We start from the raw sequence: 8,652 nt of genomic DNA, 5'->3' as shown, positions 1-8,652 counted from the left end.
GGGAAGGGGCAGAGGGAGAGGGAAAGAATCTCAAGCAGACTCTGCATGGAGCACGGAGCCAGACGCGGGGCTCGATCTCACGACTCTGAGATCACGACCTGAGCTGAAGTCAGGTGTCCGAGACTTAACTAGAGGCTTAACTGACTGAGCCACTCAGGAGCCCTGAGAAGAAAAATGCTAGACTGTAAGAACTCAGAAGCACTATAAATAAGGCAAACCCCAATACTGTTCTTACTTCAAGTTACTGTCCTTTGATTTTTTTTTTTTTCACTCTGATTTCCATTCACTTGACTCTAAGTGGATAAACCTTTCCTAGTACCAAGTGGGCTTGCACTCCTTTGTCCAAGGGCATGAATGTACCTGCTTGCCCAGGCAGGTAGACACATCCACAAACACACTTGCAGGTATAACTAATGAAGAGGTCCCAGCAGCTAACCTTGGCCTTAATATAGAAAGAGAATGTACATTCTAAATCCACTCTCCAGAGGATAGAGTTCATCTTTTTTGAGTTGAATTTTTGTGTCCTGTAGTGGTGATGGGCTCACTACTGAGCCACTGCTGGGTGGACAGTAGTTCATTGTGTGGTATTAGAGAAAAAAGCAATATTCACTTTATAACACCATTATGGAACCAACTATGTCAACCACCTTAAGATAATTAACACACGTACACTCATAGATGTGTTAATGCTGTCCTGGAATAGACATTACATCATTTCCCTTTATATGATCTGTTCATTCATTTATTTGTCAAGCAAGTGTTCATTCATTCATTACTAATACAGATTGGAAAACACGCAGCAGCACATTTACTCTCTCTAAAATTCATGTACCAAGTCTCTCTTGCCCTTGAGTTACATGGATACCGGGATAAAACAAAATCAATATTTGTTCTAGTCATCCTGCATAAATATTTTCCCAGACAAGTGGCTATTTACCATACTGAGTCAACATACACTGCTGGAATATCAGAAGGTTCTCTAGAATATTCTCTCTTCCTATGGGTCTGGTAACATGGCCTAGGAAACTATCCAAAGGGGAGGGGTACAGACCTTGATTGCATGCCTGTCACAGTGAGTCAGCATGCTGGCCATTTACAGATGTTGTAGCATTTCATCCGCATGCAGCCTAGGAGACAGCCACCATGATTCACTTCATCTTATAGATGAGGAGACTGGGGCTTGAAAAAGGTTTAAGTAATTGTCTTAAAATGTTCGGCTCTGGGGGCACCTGGGTGGCTCATTTGTTAGGTGTCTGCCTTTAGCTCGGGTCATGATCCCAGTGTACTGGAATGGAGCCCTGCCACAGGCTCCCTGCACGGCAGGAGGTCTGCTTCTCCCTCTCCCGCTCCCCCTGCTTGTGTTCCCTCTCTCACTGTCTCTCTGTCAAATAAATAAATACATTAAATCTTTAAAAAAAATTCTGCTCTCATTTCAGTGACACAACATTTTCCTAATTTTTCCTTTCTTTTCCTTCTCAGTCTTTTTACTATTTCTTTCTCCTTCCCCCTTCATCTGTGGCTCAATTTTGGACATTCTCCATCTACATTCCCTGGTGATCTCATCCAGTCAATGGCTTTAAATACTATTCATGTGCTCATAGCTCTCCAGTATGTATCTCCAGCCTCAAATTCTCCCATTGCTGCTAGACTTGCATATCCAACTGCTTACTTGACATCTACACTTAAATGATGGGCAAGCATCTCCAAATTTGTATGTGCAAACTGGAGACCTTGATTTTATTTTTCTCTCCAGATCTCTTTCTCCCTGATTTGAGCCACTTTCATAAATGGCTCTACCATTCATACAATTGCTCATTAAAAACAAATACACACTCCTCTTTTCTTTATTACCTCCCCAATTTGTAACAAAAATATATCTGAAGTCTGCTTGCATTTTTCCATCTCTACCTTTGCCTAAACTTTGCCCTGATTGGCAGTAACACCTCATCTGCATTTCTCCTTTTCCTGTCCTAGATTATAGGTTTTTGTTTGTTTGTTTTTATGGTTGAAGATGCTGCATCCATTTGAGCATAAAAGAAATGTCACCAGCATCACAGAGACATTAGCTCTGATATACTTGATACAAAAACAAGACCTTCAGATATCATGTTCTGAGTGAATAATGACTCTTATTTCTTTAATCCCAAATAGTCATATTATTTTCTTACTATTTTCAGGTGAAAACATTCCTGATAAATGATTTCTCCCTACCCCCATCAGTCCACATCCACACAGCATTCAGAGAAGTGGCTTTTTGCTTTTTTATTTTTTTTAAACATAATTAAGATTTGTTCAGTAACCAAATATTTACTGAACACATAGTATGTGCTATGAATGCTTTTAGGTGCACATACAGACAAGATACACCAGTGAACAAAGCAAACAGAGTTGGGACACACTAGTGACTAGAGCAAAGACCCTGGTTTTTGTGGAGGGCAGAAATACAATAATCGTGGAAATAAGTGAATTACTTGTATGTTTGAGGGTGATGTATGCTATATGGAGAGAAAAGGAAAAATTACAAAGCAGGGTAAGATTGATCAGAAGTGAGGGTTGCAATTTTGAAGTGTGGTCAGGATGGGTTTCAATGAGAAGGTGACGTCTGAGAGCAGAGATGAAGGGCTTAGGTGATAGAGGAGATGGGCTGGAGTTGCCATCAGCTGAGAGGGGGAAGGCTGAGTACAAATCAGACTTACGGAATGGGATGGACATCTCAGTTTTAGTTGAATTTTAAATATCTACCAAAACATTTGAGAAGAGATGATGTTGAGTAAGCAGTGGAACACATGAGTCAAGAATTCAGTTGACAGGTGTGTACAATGGAGAAAAATTTGTGAGTCATGGCCCAGAGATGGTATTTGAAGCTGTCAGATTGCATGAGATCACTAAAAAGGTGAGTTCTGTTACAGTAAAAAAAAGACAAGTCCTTGAACTGATGTGTTGCTGATTTAATACATTGGGGAGAAGAGGAACCAGCGAAGGGGACTGAAAAAATGTAGCCGATGAAGGAGGAAGACAACCAAGAAGCTGAGGTGACCTGGAAGCCAAATGAAAGGGATGAGAGAGCGATCACTGTTACTGATTATCAGATAAGGTAGGAACTTAAAACTGATCATCGGCTTTAGCAACAATGAGGTCATTGGTGACTTGACAAGAACAGTTTTCATGAATTGTTGGGGAAAGCCTGAGTGGTGTGGGTTTGAGAATAGGAGGAGACTAAAGACAGTTTTCTTGAGATGTTTTGGACAAAGATGAGAAAAACGTCAGAGTATACCTGGGAGATTTTTTTTCAGGTGGGGAAATGACGTGTTTGCAAAATGATGAGATGATCAAGTAGAGATTTAGAAATGGATGATGTAGGAAAAAGAGGGTTTGGAACATAGGGCCACAGAAGGATCACTAACTCTTGGTCAGGAAACAAGTAGGAGCAAGGGGAGAGCCTAGGCCAGAAGACTTTACTGGGGTTTCCTGCCAGAGGCAAGGCAGAGCAGGATAAACAGTTTAGGATTGGCTAGTGTGAATAATTTCAGTGGACTTTGGGCTATAGTGATAGTCTTTAGTTTTTTGGCACCTGGCCCTGGGATGATTAAGGCAGAGAAATATTGCCTCCTGGGGTGCACAGGACAGATAGGGAGATATGGCTCTGGATTTGTTAGTTTACATTACAAAGGCACGCTCAGGGTTGAGTCTTTTGCTGTATCTAAGAACTGACTAGCCAGGAGGGAGTACAAAGATTTTTTTACGATGTCAAAACATCTTGGGATGCCTGGGTGGCTTGGTCAGTTAAACGTCTACCTTCAACTCAGGTCATGATTTTAGGGTCCTGGGATCTAGTCCAACATTGGGCTCCCTGCTCAGCAGGGAGTCTGCTTCTCCCTCTGCCTGCCATTCCCCCTGCTTGTGCACTCTCTCTCTCTGACAAACGAATAAATAAATAAAATCTTTAAAAAAAAAGATGTCAAAACATCTTAATGTACAGAAAATTAACAAATGCTATTTAAATGCCCAGACATCATATAGAAAACTAACATAAAAAAACTCTGAAAGGTGGAGAGAAGAAAGCAGATTGGCAAAGAACCTCAGGACCCAAGGACCCAACTTGTGGTGACTTTCATGGGTTTTTCTTTTGTTCCATTTATTAATGGAACTTGGAGCTGGCATGTGGAAATGCCAACAACAGGAGCAGACAAAAAGAAGTCCCGACAAAACCCTGCTCTTTCTAGTAAAAGGATCAGGAAAAGGATAGTCTAGCAAGACAAAAACCATTGGACAGTAACTGCTTCACTCCAGCCAAACACCACAGAAACAACACTGTGACTCTGCCCCACCCATGCCAGCAAAAGCCAAGCAGAAGCCTAGACTTCTAACCTCACGAGGCTGTAACAAGACAGCTTACTTTTCCTCTGGGGTGAAGCCAGAGGAGGCCAAGTAGCCAGCTGCTGGCCAGTTACTGAGGCCCACTTTTTCTGCAGTGCCAATGGAGACCACCTAGGGAACAGGAACTCCCATTCCCACGCAGCAGTAACACGAAGTACCGCCTTCTTCCAGGGTGGACAACTGAAGTCCTAATATGTCAATAATCACATTAAAAGCAAGTGATCTAAAAAAAAAAGGATATATATATATATATATATATGCATGCAAGCAGTCTAAATACACAAATTAAAAGACAGAGATAGAGTATATTAAAAACCATAACTCAATATATGCTGTCTATAAGAAACTCATTTCAAATATAAAAATAAAGGCAAGTATTGAAAAAGATATGCCATGAAAACATTAATCAAAAGAAAGCAGGAGTGGCTATATTAATATCAGATAAAGTCGATTTCAAAGCAAACACAATTACCAAAGACAGAGGGGGATATCATATAATGATAAAAGGGTCAACCTATCAAGAAGACATAGCAATCCTAAGTATGTATGCACCAAACAACAGATCTATAAAATCTATGAAACAACAATTTACCGGACTGAGAGGAGAAATAGGCAAATTCACAGTTACAGTTGGAGACCTCACTATGTCTTTCAGCAGGGATAGGATAACCAGACAGAGAATCAGTAAGGATTTGGAGGAATCCTAACAACATTATCAAGCAACAGGATTGAAGCAACATTTATAAGACACTCCACCCAACAACAGCAGTATCCAAGAGAGGTACGCAAAGATAGACGTATCTTGGATCATAAAACAAATCTTAACAAATTTAAAATAGTTGAAATCGTACAGAGTGTGTTTTTTGATCACACAGGAATCAAAATGGAAATCAATAAGAAAGGTAGTAGGAAAACACTAAATATATGGAAACTAATTACACATTTTCAAGCAATCCATGGGTCAAAGATAAAGTCTCAAGAGAAATTTTAAAAAATACATTGAACTGAATGAAAATGAAAATACAACATATAAAAACTTGTGGGACATAGCTAAAGCCATATGGAGAGGGACATTTATAATACTAAATGCATGTATAAAAAAAAAGTCTGAAATGCATTATATAAATTCCCACCTCAAGAATGTAGAAAAAGAAAAGCAAAAGGAACCCAAAGAAAGCAGAAAGAATAAAATAATACAGATTAGATAGAAATTGAGAACGTGGAAAATAAATAGTCAAAAAATCACTGAAACAACAACAAAAAAATCAATGCATTAATGAAGTGGCTCTTTGAAGAGATCAATAAAATTGACCAACTTTTTAGAAAAATTGACCAAAAGAGAGAAAAAACCCAACTACCAATATCAGGAAGGAACCCTAAAGGATAATAAGGGAATACTATGAAAAACTACACACATAAATTTGACAACTTAGACAAAATTAACCAATTCTTCAAAAACCACAAACTACCACAACTTACCCAACATGAAGTTGATAATTTGAATAGTTCTATACTTAATAAGGAAACGAACTATAATTTAAAAACCCCCTAAGACAAAATCTCTAAGCCTAGATGGTTTCAGTGCAGAATTTTGCCATAGGTGGAAAGAATAATTAACAATCAATTCTACACAATCTCTTTCAGAAAATAGAAGGAAAAGCTTCCCAGTTCCTTTTTTAAAAGCTAGTATGACTTCAATAACAAAACCAAGAATAGCATTAAAAAAAGGAAAATTATAGACCAGTATCCCTCATGAATACAGACAGAAAAATCCTTAACAAAACATTAGCAAATAGAATTTAGCAACATATAAAAGAATTATGTACTATGACCAAATGAGATTTATCTCAGGGCACAGAACTGACTCAATATTTTAAACTACATTGATGTAATCCACTATATTAACAGGCTAATGAAGGAAAATCACATGATCACATTCTTCCATGTAGAAATGTATTCCATGCCATTGATGATTTAAAAAAAAAAAAAAAAACTCTCAGAAAAACTGGAATGGAAGAGAGCTACACCAACATGATAAAGAATACCTACCAAAAAATCGACAGCTAACATTATACTTAATGGTGAAGAGCTGAATGCTTTCTCCCTACGTTCAGGAACTAAATAAAGATGCCCACACTCACCACTCATTCAGCATAGTGCTGGAAGTTCTCGCTAGTGCAGTAAGGCAAGAGAAGGAAACAGAAGTCATACAATAGAAAGAAAAAACTGGTACTATTTGAGATGACATGATAGGCTACTTAGAACATCCCAAAAAATCTACAAAAACAACTTCCTAGAACTAATAAGTGAGTTTGATAATGTTGCAAGATACAAAATAAGCATTCAGGAATCAACTGTATTTCGGTCTATTACCAATGAATCTGTGGTCACTGAAATTTAAATTCCAATACCATTTATAATTGTTTAAAAACAAAAATAAAATACTCAGCTATAAATCTAAGAAAACATGTTTAGAACTTGTATGGTAAAGACTAAAAAATGCTGATTAAAAAATGAAAAAAATAGAGGGACAGTCTTATGGTTTTTATAGATTAGAAGATTCAGCATATTAAAAATACCAGTTCTCCCCAGATTAACATTTAGGTTTTACCCAATTTCTACCAAAACCAAAGCAAGATTCTTTTGTAAAAATAGACACGATTGTTCAAAAATTTATGTGAAAAATTAAAAAAAAAAGGAGTTAAAATAATTTTGAAAAAATAGAATAATGTAGAAGGAACCAATCTACCTGATTTCAAGACTGGTTAGATAGCTCCTAGAATTAAAACTATGTGGTACCGCTAAAGGGATAAACACATTTATGGAATGGAATAGAGAACCCAGGAATACATTCACACAAATATATTCAAATGACTTTTGACAGATGAACAAAAGCAATTCAATGGAAGAAAGATGGATGTTTCAACAAATGGGCAATTGGACATCCACAAGCAAAAAAAAAAAAATCCTCACCATAAACCTGGGTCCTTACACAAAAATGGATTCAAAGTGGACAAAAGACTTAAATGCGAAACATCAAATTTTGGTTAAAAAAAAAATAGAAGAAAATCTTTAAGCTCCTAGGCCAAAGAGTCATAGACTTGACCCCAAAAGTATAATCCACGAAGGGAAAACTGATAAATTGGATTTTATCAAAATTAAGAAGTTCTGCTTCATGAAAGACTATTAATAGATGAAAGACAAGCAACAGATGGGGAACATACTTGTGAAGCATGTATCTGACAAAGGCATAGGATCTAGAATATACAAAGTACTCTCAAAATGCAAGAGTAGGGGCGCCTGGGTGGCTCAGTGGGTTAAGCCGCTGCCTTCGGCTCAGGTCATGATCTCAGGGTCCTGGGATCGAGTCCCGCATCAGGCTCTCTGCTCAGCGGGGAGCCTGCTTCCTCCTCTCTCTCTGCCTGCCTCTCTGCCTACTTGTAATCTCTCTCTGTCAAATAAATAAATAAAATCTTTAAAAAAAATGCAAGAGTAAAAAAAATCAACAAATCAATCAGAACATGGACAAAAGACGTGAAGAGACATTTCTCTGAAGCAGATACATACGTGGCCAATAGACATATGGAAAGATGTTGAGTATCATCAGCTATTAGAATGTCATCCAAACCTGGGTGGTTCTGCCTGCCTCTGCCCCTTCTTGTGCTCGCTCTCTCTGACAAGGGAATAAATAAAAATCTTAAAAAAAAAATCCACAATGAAATGTCTGTATGTACCTATCAGAACGGTTAAAATCTTAAAAAAAAAAAAAAAAAAAAATAGTGACCCCAGCAAATTCTGGCTAGGATTCAGGGAGGTTAAATTACTCATACATTTGCTAGTGGGGAATGTAGCCTCATACAGCCAGCCTGGAAAACAGCAATACAGTTTCTTAAACAACTAAATATGTAACTACCTTGGGATCTATTAATTGTACCTCTGCACATTTAGCCCAGCAAAATGAAGACATATAAAAACTTGTTCGTGAGTGTCTGTAGCAGCTTTATTTGCTAAAGCCCTAAATTGGAAACACCAGATGTCCTTCGATGGGTGACAGGTGAAACTGCAGTCCATCCTACCACGGAGTATTACTGAGCAATAAAGAGAAATAAACTGCTGATGGAACAGAGCAAAGTGAATGACTCTTCAGAGAATGATGCTGCGTGACAAAAGGCAATCCCAAAAAGCTACACACTGTATGATTCCATTTATGTAACTTTCTTGAAATGACAGAACTATAAAAGTCAATTATAGAATAGTTGTTGCCAGAAGTTGAAC

The sequence above is a fragment of the Neovison vison genome, chromosome 4, assembly GCF_020171115.1.
Source record: "Neovison vison isolate M4711 chromosome 4, ASM_NN_V1, whole genome shotgun sequence".
Taxonomy (NCBI): domain Eukaryota; kingdom Metazoa; phylum Chordata; class Mammalia; order Carnivora; family Mustelidae; genus Neogale; species Neogale vison.
Note: the sequence above shows the minus strand (reverse complement) of the source record.